This window comes from Phycodurus eques, chromosome 12, assembly GCF_024500275.1.
Source record: "Phycodurus eques isolate BA_2022a chromosome 12, UOR_Pequ_1.1, whole genome shotgun sequence".
Lineage (NCBI taxonomy): Eukaryota > Metazoa > Chordata > Actinopteri > Syngnathiformes > Syngnathidae > Phycodurus > Phycodurus eques.
In genome coordinates, this window is record NC_084536.1 from 19,571,622 (window position 1) to 19,587,260 (window position 15,639).

Here is a 15,639-nt window from a genome sequence, read left to right on the forward strand (position 1 = left end):
GATTTGTTTCGCCCCACAAAATCCTGTGGAGGCATGCGACATGGGCTGAGGAAGAAGCCATTTGTTTTTATCCTGATAATAATCAATGATCCTTCAAGAAAAGAAAATCTGCAATATAGGCAGACCTTTTTTAAAAACATATATTTGTACCCCTCCTACATGCTTTAAACGTAATTTAACGTATTCAAGTAAAACTGACATAAAACAAAAGAGAATGAAGCGTTGTATATCTAAACGTTCAACCAAACCATGATATTTTGTCTCACGAAAGTCCGCCAGCTTCATGCTGACATATAAAGCGAAACGCCATGGACGGGCGAATGTAAATTAGCATAAATGTCACGGTAATTATAAACCTTCGAACAACTGCTACTTTAACAAACACGGAGCAGCAACGCATACAAATATACCATGCAAAAATGCTCACAGGTTCTCTCTGGTCTTAACAATTATTAAAATGGCACAACACAATGTGATCGATACTATACTACACTTCTTCTAGCTGGTAATTATGCTACAACCCAAGTCAAGTGAAATGTATTTGTATAGCCCTTGATAACCCCCGAAAAACAGTAGAGTTCAGTGTTGCCTGGCATGTTGCATGCAGCACAACGTGGTACTACACAGAAGTTGCGCAACTCAGAATTCTTGCTTGTCGGTATACTGTACTGTCAAAACCCATAATAAATGCTTGGTGAAAAATCTGTGCTATAGCAGGTGCACGAAGGATGAACCACGATATCGTAGGGGAACAGTAAGATTTTGCTGATATAAAATACGTACTGAATGTATGGCGCAAGAAAGTGTGCTGCTCTAATGCGGCTAAATGCAGGAGCCTCCTCCTCCTCCTCCTCCTCTTCCTTTCCGCCCTGTCATTTCACATTGCTCGGCTGTCATGTCACAGGCTCACAGCTGTCCCTCCAACAGCCCACGCCTTGGGTGACCCGGTCACAAGGAAAGGAGATGGCGTGTCAGTGGGACCTAGGTAGGAGATTACGCTCTTATAAATACACGGTGTTCCCAGCATCCCCGAAGGGAAACCGAGGCAGAGGCAACAAACAATTATTAATGCTGCAGTTGTCACACCGCTGGTCCTGCTGGGGTAGATGATGAACAAGACAGCGTGTTCTGCTGCAAAAAGAAATGGAAAATAAATAAATAAATTGAAAGCTGCAATATTGTTTGAACATTTGTTAGAACGTGAACTCCAGTGTGGGAGAATGAAAGGTGGATAAAGATGTCGCCGATGAAAAGCCATTAAAACTCATCTTGATTACGTGATAAGCTCAGCCAAATGAAGCAATGTGAGCTCCTTTGTGCGTTTCATAATCGTGCCATCCCTTCCCTTGGAATTCGCCGCTTGGCTGTGAAGCAAAACAGAGATTGCGGCTGATGGAAGCCCTTGAGTGACTTCGCATTTGGATTGACATGCTGCACACATCTCGCAGTGCTCTCATGAGGGCCTTCGCGGATTCTCTTTCTCCATACCCACACTTTCTGTTTGACTGTTTTTTGTTTTTTTTTGCCTTGCCCCCCATAGCCTTTAACTCCTTGACTTAAGCTTGCATTTATTACATTCACGCTTCCTTTGTCCTTCACAGCCTGTCACTGTTATCCCATTTATTTCTGCAATGCAGCAAAATGGCTGAATTTGACACCAATAGCAACCATAGCTTAAAGGCTAATAGAAGTACAGTTACTTAGCAAAATTGTGGCCAAAAAAAGAGCATGTTGCATTTCATTAAATGTGCTGATACTAAAAGTGGACTGTTTGTTCACTGAATTATTGAAAATGATTGATATCCAGGGCAGCAGAGTGCTTTAGAGGTTGCGCCAGTTGCCTTACAGCAAAAAGGTTTACTTAGGTTTGTATTTTGGTTATGATTTCCTCCCTTTGCCTGCCTCACTATGTCATGAACGGAATAGATGATAGGACCCAAAAATGCACGACTCCAAAACAAATGGACAGTTTCAAAAAGAGAGGTTTAATATACGGGCAGAGGTCGGTACACAGGCAGGCAATCAAAAAAAAAAAAATGCAACAGTATCCAAAAACATGAGGCAAAAAGTCGAGGTCGATAATAGGAACAGGGTCTACGCTTACTGTGAGTCTGCGACGTGGAAACAAGGAATGCTGGAACGCGACGACAAGGTACAACGAACTGGCGACTAGAAAGAATGAGACAGGAGGTTAAATGCATGGGGTAATTAGGGTAAACGAGGCACAGGTGGGGAAGATGCTCTCAGGAGCAGGTGTGTACGAGACAGGGGGAAGACAACAACCAGAACACACACCCGTGACACACTATGCTGCCATTAATAACCACTTGGGTGGAGGCAGTGACTGTGTCATGCGACTTAATTATTTTGCAAAATCGCCATATAAACGGCTCACCTCAAATGGCTGCCCCCTCCGTAAAAAAAAATAACACCACGTAGCTGTAATTAACTTGTCCACAAAGTGGTCCATTTTGCTTCGATATGCTCCACTCCTCACCGTTCTACATCGTGTGTGTAGGCTCGCCACTGATAGATGCATGAGCGCCGCATATGGAGGGACATTATAGTAGCAGGACAGCATGTCGGTGGATTCAACAAACAAGAAAAATGTGACAAAGGACAGCGGAGCAGCGGAATTTCCGGCCAACATGGCGACGTAGTCTTCATAAGTCTGCGCCGGTTCGAAAATAAGCAGGTGGTGGTGGGTGACAATAGTGGTGAGCCTCACTAGCTTTGGCTATTCTGATTGCTGTTAGTCACACTCGTGTTGCTTTACAACACTGAAAGCGACACGTGTTGCTTTACTGACGTCGGGAAACGGGACATCGTCGGCAGGATCCCCAAAAATGAAGCATTTCTGTTTCATTGTTTTTATTTCACGGGTGCTTGTAATGCTTGTATTTGAAGTATAGACTTGCCACTGGTCTCATTATATTTCCGCTCTAATTAGATTTGTGTAATATTTGCATGTGTGTGATACATATTTTTGAAAAATCACAGTAAATATGTAGGAGGAAAAATGTAGAAATGGCAGAAAGGTTAATTTCATACACTCCATTGCTGTCTTATGTCACAGTGTATTGAAAAAAATATATTTTTTAAATGCATTATCTCCGCTGCCTTCTTTTTTTTTTGCAGTCGTAATAGGAGATGCATGCTCCATTTGTATTCCACAAGTGGCACATTCAGTAAACATCCAGTGTAGTAGTAGCCTTCTGGCTTCAATTTCACATCGACAATGTGTAAGTGCTGTGTTCTAACATGTATATGTTTTTCTGCTGGGCTGTAGAAACTGAGTCGTCGAGTAATCTGAGCACGAGGCATTTAATGCTTTGTTATTTCTATTACACCCCATGGCCATTTGTATCACTACACTCTTAATTGTTTTCGCTATATTACTATGCTATAACATGTCAGTCTATCTATGCCGTAAGTAACATTTCTTTACAATTTCATCACCCGTGACTCATATTACATCCCACTGCACTGTTCTCCAGCTTTTATATTCTACGTGCCATATCACAGGCCTCTGTTATACGGCTGACTTCATGCACCTTGCTGTATTTGCTGCTTTACTTATGTAGATGATTTTGCTGTGTGTATAGTTTGGAGTGATTGTACTTTATTTTTTAAAAAATGATGTATTGCTAAAACGAAAGATGGAGCTGATTTTCATTGTTTCTACAACTCAGACATTAATACTGCAAAGTCTATTCTCTTCTCACTTGTCTTGTTCAGGGTCACGAGTGAGCTGGAGCCTGACTACTGGCTAGAGGCTTTTCTATTCCATTCTGATAATGTGCCGTTATTACAGTAGCTGTAGTTCTAATGCCATATTCTCTCAAAAAATAACTTTCCTTTTCCTGAAATATGGAATTGATTTCACAAAAGGTAGACTGAAAGGAATGACATCGTCGTTTTTCTATCTCACTATCAGAGCACAGTCGGAGCTTGCTCTGCTTCGTCATGAACATCGTGCAATGCGACTTACTCCCTTATTCTGTAAGGTGCTACACAAATGTACCCTATCATTATCATTACTACTGCTCGTACTACTACGGTGCGCAAGTAGAGAGCTGTAAAATGGTATCAGGACATATTCAATTAGGAGCAAATGCATCTGTGGCAAGACTGATCACACCTCACTGTGACAGTGTGTGCCAATGCATGATGAGCTCAAGTTTGGACGCAGCATTTGTGGTTACGAAAATTATGCAAACACGAGCGGGGTGTGTGCAAACACATCTCGCACACTTGAGCATCTGATTATGGCTTTGGACGCGCTCCGTAGTAACTCAAGCTACTGAGAGCAACATAGTGATTATGTCTGCAGGCTTCTCATACAGTCAGCCAATGACACAGTGAGACAGTGCTGAATGCTTAATTGATCGATGTGCAGTCGTATTGTTTTTTTCTAATTGGAGCTGCAAAGCTGTCCTGTCACATAAACTATTTATGCTTGTGTGGCTTAAAATTGAAGAAGCTGGCTGACCCATTGTGAGCGCAGAATCTATCAGTATTAGCCAAATGCTAATCGCTGGCTAGTGGTAACTGAATGCTGTGCCGATGTGATTATGTTTTTAATGTAATAAGCAGATGTTGCTTATCAAGACTAATTTAGCCCATTTCTAGAATCTTATCGTGAAAGTGCCTTGAGTTGATTGAAGAGTGCATTAATTATCATCTTGAGTCGATAGATTTGCGCAGTGGAGACATGTCACTCTTAGCAAATTACAGTCCCTTTACAGTATTAGTTAAACTCAACTGACAGATTATTAGCAGCACACAAAAACAAAATAATTCAAACAGACATAAAAACTTGTTTCTGACAACCCGCACAGTTAAGCCCACACACATACATAAATTAACAATAAGCCAAGCCCAGTTCCCACTGAGGGATATAAAAAAATATACACTTTTTCATGTTGTTTGAAAAGACCCTATTCCAGGGTTGTTTTTTGATCACGTGCCACATTCTAGTTGCAGTTTCCCTCAGCGGGCCGCAACCATATAATTGTTTAATTATCTCATATTAATACATATACACAACAAAGTGATACTGGTTTTAAAATCAGAAGTCAAGGCTAATAGTTTGTTCAATTATTGTTCAAGTTACTGTAAAAAAAAAAAAAGGTTTTGCTCACAAAAAAAATGAATATCTCAACGTAATTATTGATTACATATCACAATTTGAAATTTTGGTACAGACTTTAGCAAGAATCATGGAAGTTGGTGCACATGATTAGCTTTTGCGTGCCACATGTAATGAGGTGGCGGACCAGATCTGGCCCCCAGGCCTTGAGTTTGACCCCCGTGCCCTAGGTGAGTAAAAACATGTTAGATCTATTAATCGGTGTCTTCCAAACGAGCTTAGTTTAATGATTCCCAGCCAGGGTGCCTTAGCACCCTCCTATGCCATGAGACCTCATGCGGAAAATGATCCGTCATTGAATTTGTCCCAAAATTTCATTATCCTTGTTCAACTGACTATAAACTGTTTGTATCTTGTTCATCTATCTATGCCAAGACATATAGTGACAGGCAAAACAAAGCAAAAAACAATTAAATGCTGTTCCATTCGATGGCAGAAGCTACAATAAACCGATGTATCCAAATGTTACCATTCACACAACAGAATAAGTCATGGTTTATGCCAGCTTTTTTTTTTTTTTTTTTTTTACTCGTGTTTATTGAACATATACAGAAAACAAAACAATCAACACAAGATAAACTTGTGACAAATGGAAAAACAAAACAAAAGAAAAAAAAACAGGAAATAATAATCAAAGGAATGTACAATTTATACTGTATGTTCCAAATGAGTAGGCGAAAGTAAAAAAAAAAAACTTAGCAGGTCCTACTCCTAATTTTGTGAATATACATAACTAGTATAATACTAATGATTTAGGAACCTGATTGTTGAGTTCAATTAAACAGGACCAGATTTCTTATTGAGCGATCAACAAACCTTTTCGAATCAGCTAGATTGCATGATCAAGTTTTGTTGAACATGTTATATATGTTGAGCTGTGAGATACTACATGCTGTCCTCTGAAATATATGTCACCTAAGCTACAATGTTAGATGACACCTGCGTTGATAGCTCTAATATGTACACACAATTTTTTTTCGTACCACTATGCACAAGGGACACGGCTCTGCATTCATTTGAAATGGCTCATATTTGTTATTGGTGTGAGTTTAGACTAGAGCAGGATAAAATAGAATCGAGTCGGAAAAAAATTAAAAGCCATGGAATGGAGTAACAAGCCCAGACTATGCTCAGGTAGCGACACAGAAAAGCGATGATTTTGTTCTATTCGGTTTGCCTTTTGTCATACTCAAAATCGGTACTATCTATCTATCTATCTATCTATCTATCTATCTATCTATCTATCTATCTATCTATCTATCTATCTATCTATCTATCTATCTATCTATCTATCTATCTATCTATCTATCTATCTATCTATCTATCTATCTATCTATCTATCTATCTATCTATCTATCTATCTATCTATCTATCTATCTATCTATCTATCTATCTATCTATCCATCCTATCTATGAAAGAGCATCCTGGGTGGTGTTTCTTTTAAAGAGCTGATGTGTGTCCTCTGGGCTCCATTATTATGACATCTCTGTGGTTTGGAAGACCACTCATTTCCTTCTAACACCATAATGATGCCATCAAGTGTCATTGGTTCCCATGATGCTCTGCAGTTTGTTGGCCTTTGCCATTCTGACTGAGTCTTATCACTGTTGTGTCCTTTCCAACGTGAATAGCAGGCTGGAGGATAATGGCGTGCATTTCCCAGATTTCTATATACGTTTTGCTACTTTTTGCAGGCCCATCTCCTGCTACGTCCACTCTGTTCATCCTTTCCCTGCTCTTACACCCATTTGAATTACACTCCGCTGTTTTTTTTCCCAGCCCTTGGTCCCCGTGTAGGATGGGACTTGTATTATATCCACTTTTCTGACAAATAATGCCCATCTATTTCTATGCATGTCTGCCTTTTTGTCTTATCAGCCTATGATTGCACACCGTGGTGGGAAAGTGGAAAACCTGTAGTAAACTTGTAGTAAAACTTGTAGTTAGTGCTTTGGATTTGAAATACTGTGTAACTTTTGTGACACCTTTCCTAGAACCTTTCCGACGATTGGCCAATTTTTATTGAGGTTCCCTACCTCGGTGACTTAGATGACTTTACAACTGTACAGCAATTACTTTAAATGACTATCATCCTTCTCAGCCCTCCAGTTTCCCATATCCTCCTTACTGTCATTATTTGCTTCTCGGGAGCGAGGTCGAGGAATGAAAGGTCAGATGACTAATAATAGCGTTGCTGAAAATAAATCTCAGAAATGCCACTGTTTTTTAATCAGGATTCATACTATAGAATTTATTGCAAAGAATCCAACTTGGCAGAACGATATAATATGCTTTTGAATAATACAATGTGTTCATACTGCATTTGATCCATGTTTAAGTATCATGTTAACTTCCATGTGCAAGAAAAAAATATTTATACACAACTCATTAAGCATTTGTGCTGCTTGACAGATATTTCATGGGGACTCACATTCTCCCACATACAAACAGCATCACTTTTAAACATGGTGATGTTTTGCCGTGAAATATCACACGAGCACTTACGCAGTCGCATCCTGTGAAGCGCACGGTAACCTTCAGGTGTAAAGAGCCAGAGCTGCGTAACCTTTGATATCCTACAATAGCAAGAGGATGCTTTGTGTGAAGAAAGGACAAAGTGCAAAGTGTAAGCGAATGACATGAAGGTGCTACAGAAGATTTATGGGTCTATTTTTGTGCTGTTGCGGGGCGCAAAGCTGTTTGTAAGGTGCAGCGCGGCAGCACCATTAAATGCTGGAATGTCACTGTGCCTTCTTTAAAAATGACTTCACGCTCCAGATTACTGACTGGTGGGGGGAAAAAAAGTATATATATTTGAACGAGCAGAGGAACAAAAGATTTCGCTTGCGATGAATGGTCAATGACTATTATTGTTGGTGTAAAAGCACATATCATTTCCTCCGAGACTCATACAAGCTCAGATTCAGATAATAACACCTAGTTGTTCAGTATTAAATGTGAAACCAGGGTGAGACTGTTACGATCCATACATTAAAATAGAAATTGGGAAGACTGTTAGACTTATAGTTAACGTCCACCATGATGTAATGTGGGAAAGCTCGTGCTCCTTGCTGTGGACTGTGGAGGATCTGTCTTGCAGGGTGGGAAAACAGTATACCGATAAAGAAGAAAATAATATTTAAAAAAAAATAGGCTATAGAATTAATGAATTTCATGTAAAAAAACAACAACATACAAGTTAGGTTCATTGGACACTCAAAATTGTCCATAGGTGTCAATGTGAGTGTGACCCCAAATAATATATCTTCCCTCGCTCATCAGTCACTTCAACACGTTAATTTGATGTAACAGGTGTGTTGTCCACTTGCACCCTCAGAATGTGAAAATGAGCGTAGCGGGTGCAAAAATAAGCTGACTTGGCTCATTTGTTACCACCGTTGATTCCAATTATGCAAATTCAGACATCATCTGTTTGTAGATGCCCTCTTTTTGTTTTACAAAACACACTGAGTGGAGATAAGCCTCGCTGCCATTTACATGACATTGTACAACCTTCAACATTTAACAGTAAACTTCAAGCGTAACGTTTGTTCATTCAAATAAAAAGCAATGTGCAAATATATGTTAATGAACCTTAACCCACTGTGTTAACTGTGCTTTTTACTCTTTGTCAAAGCAAGAATGTCCCCGCTGACTTTGCTAATTGCAATTATTTAGTGATTGTCCTCACTGCTAATCACTGATTGATTTGTAGGGCAACAAACACACTGTTGCCCGTTTCCGTTGTATCATGGACAACACATTTGTAAGCATGAGCATGAATTCATTTATTGTCACACACAAATGGAATATCCCTGCAATTTATGATCTGTACTGTTGACATTGCTACTTAATCAGTCAGTACTGAGGGTTTCTAATTCACGAATTCATTCAATCAGGGTGTTCGACTGTATGAACATTTTAAGTGTGCAACCTTGTTTTTTTGGTCAAAAGCATGCTGAGAGCTTGTTGAGAGGTTGGTAAGTTGCCATGGAGATGTCGATACATTCAAATGTTACCATTGAACTCCAAGAGAAATGTGGACCTTAGGTGCAAAACAATTTCTAAGCACAATTTGTTGCGCCGTGTCATTGGTGAGCAGAGAGAAGGGGCAGTGAGTCTCAGCAAGGTGTTGCAAAGCGGGAGCGTGCAGTGTAGCACATCATATCGCTTTAATTCATTCTGTCTATCTTCGGAACAACAGACCCTTGCCGAAGGGCCTTTCCAGTGCCAGCTGCCTCTCTTGTTAATTTGATTCCTCACCTCATCGCCTGGGCCGGGAGCAGTCGCATACAACCGTCCAGGCGTTGCTGTCTAGACATCTGCCGAGTATGACAAAAAGGGCTTTTGGATATCGTTTTCCTGGTTTTCATGCATTCATTTGTGTTCCTGTTGGTTTGCCAAATGCACTACAGATGACGGAAAATGATTCATATTAGTGCTCATTACCGCTGCAGAGGAGGCCTGATGAGAGGAGATAGACATGGGAAATGATGCACGAGCGAGGCAGGTAATGAATGCAAACACTTATGGAGCTATTAGAAAATAAATCTGCTGAATTGTTCCAAACTAAAAATGTAAATAAGTCTCTCTTGCACTCTATCAAATAGCAAACAACACTCTTGATTACATGTAATCACTTTCCATTCATGGGGCTATTACAATGTTCGCCTGCTATATCAGATTTTTAAATTATTTAAACATTTTTTTTACAATATACTTACTGCAATACCCTTGTTTGTGGGTAAAGAGAGCCACAGTCGCCGATACACTTTTCAGAAGTTTATTGAATGCTGAGGGAACCGAAAAAACACAGTGCGCACACTTATGCAGAAGCTGCTATCCGCCACAGCTCTCGTATGTATCGTGGATTTTCACCTTTTGCAGGTAAGCGTCACGTTGGAGGCGGGGTTTGTCGTGGTGGTGTGCAGGGAAGCAAGGCAGGGGAGACGCGGAAAAACAAACCAAAACTAAATCAGAACACGGGAAACTTACATATCACGTTTAGACAAAAAAGCAAAAGTTAAACAAAATACAGATCATGAAAGTGGACCTGGAATGAATGTCCCGCGACAAACAAGGGTTTACTGTATGTCAATTGCTGTTGAAGTGACATAGTCGGCTTGAGTAATGTGACGGTTTCTGAGTGAAACTGGGGTGTACTTTTAACTCGATCGGGCCACGCAGACTTTGTGAGTGTGGGTTCCCTGGTGGACTGCTGATTGCTAAAGTGTATCTCACAATAGCCTGAGCCATGACTGCTGCCTTCCACTTCCCTTCCTTGGTGGGGGTGTATAATTATCCACAGTGTTTAGTGAGCAAAGTGTTTGCCAATGAACATCGACATATTTGTCCAACTCATTAAATCATGTTATACAATAGCATACTGTAGCCAGGAACTCAACTATTCATTTTCTTTACAACTGCAGAGAGATTGAGCTCACTCTGGGCTGATCACAGAAACGCTTTCGCACTCACACCTATGATATATTCAGAGAGGAAATTTATTTTTGGCCGAAGGCATTAAACTGGAGTACTTTTTTTGTGTGTGTTATTTGGTGAACATGAGAGGTATTTTAATGTGTGTGGGAGTATGTCACAATGTAACCGTGGCAGTGTGTGTGTGTGTGTGTTTGTGTGTGAATACATCAATTTACATCACATTTGCACATGCAGAATCACAGAAAAACATATAAATCAGATTATCGTAGGGATAGTTGGAAAAACGAGGAAATGCGAGCGGTCCAATCGCACTTCCTGCTGGTTGAGTGACAACTTTGTACTGCACGCAGACAGCTGCAGTGGGGTCCTTTTCATTATTATTTAGGACAGTCAACCCATTAGCAAATTCCTGGTTTGAGTTCTTATCGCCAAATTTATTATTATTGTTTTTAGAACTGACTGTGGTTGCAATACGTTGCGTATCTTGGGTAAATGATGTGTGTTTGACATATTTTTGAAAGCCGATCCTGCATTGTTTACGCAGACAGGTGGTTTGAGTAGCTTCTAAATTTGAATGAACAAAAGTACAAACAAAAATAAGTAACAAGGTTAGTGAATGACACCCACTGAGTGGAACTTATGTTCCTTTTATCGCATAGATATATGTGCTCTCCATGTATATGACATTATCATACCAGAAGAACTCATGCTGAGAATGCCTCATAAAGACATAATGTCTGAGACTTAATACCAGATCTCTTTTTTACTAGTACCTCCCCAGAGACAAAGGCGATACAAATGGGTGCCAGGGGAAAGTGAACTAGAGGTGTTGATGCATACAGAGGGGAACTGTGCTCAAAGTGTGTGTCAATTCACTCTAAATGGAAATTGGTTGTTGTGCTGTTGAATGAATGCATTGGACTTGATAAACGTGTGTGTCTACTCGATACGGAATACAGCAAATATTGGATATAACCATCCAAATGTTTTGGTTTAAATAACTGGCTTAAAAATTGCCCAATGTTTTTTGTGGAATGTTTGTTTACGCCACAATTTCTCGGCATCCATTGCAGCTATTTCGATGTCACAAACCATAGCATTGATTTTTACAAAATAATTCAGACATACAGTATATCTACTGTATACCCCATATGATATGCAACCAGGTACCTATGATATGCAACCAGGTACATATGATATGCAACCAGGTACCATGTGATCTGGTATACAATACTCAATGTTATTAACTTCTTAAGTCTTAGCAGAAATTACAGTTTGCCGCAAATAGCAAAAATCTGTGTATCTATAGGCAATAGATATATAGATGCCACAAGATAGCGGGAAAACACTACTTGAAGCTCCTCAATTCACTTCAACTTATGTAGTTCCTTGACACCAAAAACGGACACAGATGATTCTTGTGGTGGCAGAGCACCACAAGAAGCTCCTCAACTCACTTGGCACCAAGATGCCACAAGATAGCGCCAAAACAATATTTTTTGGGCTTTGGCCTGAGCACAGTAAATATTTTTCAGTGAATAATGGAAGCGAGTTAAAAAAAAAATCTGTGCCATGTGGTGACAAATTTTTACTCTGCCCAGCAAAATACTTCAACGCGCGTCATTCGTAACCTTGAAATGTCGTTATTGTATTCAGATAAGACCTTTGAATATGAGTCTCCTTGCTTAATGCATTATTCCCCCTCATAACCACAAAAGCCAAAGGATATGCAGATTTAATACTTTGTTGCTCACTGAACTAAGATCTCATGAGGTACGCTGAGATCTTGCGTGACATCATTTATAGTATTATAGTATTTTTCTCTAAAACGTTGGTTAAATTCAGAATTACTCTATATTTAAGGCCTTTGACTTGATAGGTAAATATAGAGGTATTATAAAGTGTGTTTTTTTGCACAGTATTGCCTGTGTGCACATATTTCAGGCAATATAGACTTCAAAAGAGAATTTTGACTGAAACTGTGGTTTCACCCCTCCTTGAGCGGTCACCTTATCGTGGTGGAGGGGTTTGTGTGTACCAATGATCCTAGGAGCTAAGTTGTCTGGGGCTTTATGCACGTGGCAGGGTCACCCATGACAAGCAGGTCCTAGGTGAGGGACCAGACAAAGCACGGCTCCAAAAACCCCATATGATGAGAAAAATTATTGGATCGCGTTTTCCCTTGACCGGACGCGGGTCACCGGGACCCCCCCCCTGGAGCCAGGCCTGGAGGTGGGGCTCGAAGGCGAGCGCCTGGTGGCCGGGTACGCCTCTGCAACATCGCGTGGACATCGGGGGCAGTGCATCTGGATTGGCAGACTGGGGTGGCGGTCCCCCTTTTTAAGAAGGGGGACCGGAGGGTGTGTTCCAACGACAGGGGCATCCCTGGTAAGGTCTATTCAGGGGTGCTGGAGAGGAGGGTCCGTCGGAAAGTCGCATCTCAGATTCAGGAGGAGCAGTGTGGTTTTCGTCTGGGATGTGGAACAGTGGACCAGCTCTACACCCTCGGCAAGGTCCTCGAGGGTGCATGGGAGTTCGCCCAACCAGTCTACATGTGTTTTGTGGACTTGGAGAAGATGTTCGACCCTGCCCCTCTTGGAATTCTGTGGGGGTTGCTTTGGGAGTATGGGGTGCCGAACCCCCTGATACGAGCTGTTCGGTCCCTGTACGAGTTTGGTCCGCATTGCCGGCAGTAAGTCGGACTCGTTTCTGGCGACGGTTGGACTCTGCCAAGGCTGCCCTTTGTCACCGATTCTGTTCATAACTTTTATGGACAGAATTTCTAGGCACAGCTGAGACGTAGAGGGGGTCTGGTTTGGTGGCCTCAGTATTGTATCTCTGCTTTTTGCAGATGATGTGGTGTTTCATCTTCGATGAATGTGGCGTTTCATCGATGTGGCGTTTCAGCTTCATCAAGCCGTGATCTCCAACTCTCACTGGAGTGGTTCGCAGCCGAGTGTCAAGCGGCTGGGATGAGAATCAGCACCTCTAAATCTGAGACCATGGTCCTCTGTTGGAAAAGGGTGGAGTGCCCTCTCCGAGTCAGGGATGAGATCCTGCCCCAAGTGGAGGAGTTCAAGTATCTTGGGGTTTTGTTCACAAGTGAGGGAAGAATGGAACGGGAGATCGATAGGCAGATCGGTGCAACGTCTGCAGTGATGCGGACTTTCTATCGGTGCGTTGTAGTGAAGAAGGATCTAAGCCGAAAGGCGAAGCTCTCGATTTACCAGCCGATCTACGTTCCTACCCTCACCTACCTCACCACGACCCACAGCTCGTGAGCGAAAGAACGAGATCCCGGATACAAGCGGCCGAAATGAGTTTCCTGCGCATGGTGTCCGGGCTCTCCCTTAGCGATAGGGTGAGAAGCTCAGTCATCCGGGAGGAGCTCAGAGTTGAGCCGCTGCTAATCCACATTGAGAAGAGTCATATGAGGTTGCTCGGGCATCTGATTAGGATGCCTCCCGGACGCCTCCAGGGTGAGTTGTTCCGGGCACGTCCCACCGGGAGGAGACCCCGGGGGCGACCCAGGACACGCTGGACAGAGTTTGTCTTTCGGCTGGCCTGGGAACGCCCCTCGGGATCCTCTCAGAAGAGCTGGATGAAGTGGCTGGGGAGAGGGAAGTCTGGGCGTTCCTGTTTAGGCTGCTGCCCCCCGCGACCCGACCTCGGATAAGCGGAGGACAATGGGTGGATGGATGGACTGTGGTTTCATGGGTCTCAGCAGCAGCTTGCCATCTGTAAGGAATACAAAGCAAAATCATGACCTATACCCATCAGCACATCCATCTGCATCATAATGAGCTATTAGTAGCACTGCCTTCACTGCTATTGCCTTTCCGCCTCATACTTGCAGATGTGATGTTGTTGTTATCTTCTCCTGTGAATAAAATGACCTATTTTTAGATTTTCTATTTTTTTTTTTGCTCCAACTCTGTTTTATTCTTCTCGGGTTTTGTTGTACTTTTAGCTCGAGTGAGCAATTTATTTTTGACACACACGTTCTGTGGCGCTCCCAGCTTGACAGAATGGGACATCTATTTTACATTTTCAGTGTCAACATAAGGTACATTCAACTTTTATTGTCAATAAGTCCAGTGAAATAGTGTCCTTTGTATAGTTTTTCATATTGTTATGCAACTATAGCTACGTATATGGCTGTAGTCTGGTCACATTGAGGCACAACCAACTACTGAAACACTGTCACACACACTATTGAAACACCTTCACAGAGACACTCCTGAAACACAAATTGTTGGTATTCAGAAAATCAGTTAATCTGGTTCAAAGCAATATTGCTTTGAACCAGACTTGAAATGGCTGATTGGACACCAGTCTGTAATTTGTCAGTTGTGCAGTGTCTAAATTCTCTGCAGAAGGTGCCTGAAAAGGGCTGTCTTAAAATCACATGGAAGGAGCCCTGTCTGAAGAGGGAAATTTAAAATGTCTTAGACAATCTTAGCCAGAAAGTCACAAGCCATTTAAAAAAAAAAAAAGATTTGTGGGATTGGATCTAAAACGGTTTCAATTTTGTATGTGAGAGGATTTCAATAGGGTGTGAGAGCATTTAAGTCCTATGAGCGTGTTTGTGAGACATAATCCTTAATGATGTCCCTGACAGCCCCTCATGGTTTCTTTCCTTTTAGCTTCCTTCCATCTTCCTGAGACGTTTATTTTCAGTTTTTTTTTTTTCTGAGGTGAACCGTGTTCCTCTTAATCACTGCCGGAAGCCTTTTAGAGGCTTTAACATGCAAGACAATGTCGCGAGATTAGTGTTGCATCTGTATTTTTACAGCCATGTTCGTATGCAAAATGTGTCGTGTTCAGGCTCAAGGGCACCCGGGAAAGAGTGGAGTGTGCGGAGAGCCGGTTGAATGATGTGTACACCCTTTCAGAAGATGTCCGCCTTCTCGTGCAAGCAGGTGTTTGTGTAGGTGTTTGTCCGTGAACGCAAGGATGAACACAGACATGCCTGAGAGAAGAGATTTAGGTTGGGATGAAAGATAACTTCTTGGCAGGAGCGTCGAATTGGGCTGATTTATCT

The 15,639-nt window shown here is 41.7% G+C and overlaps 1 protein-coding gene across 10 annotated transcripts in view; it reads left to right on the forward strand.

The window, feature by feature from the left end:
* Nucleotides 1-15,639, forward strand: part of stxbp5l (syntaxin binding protein 5L) — a 102,487-nt gene that overhangs the window by 18,452 nt on the left and 68,396 nt on the right. The window lies entirely within an intron of this gene.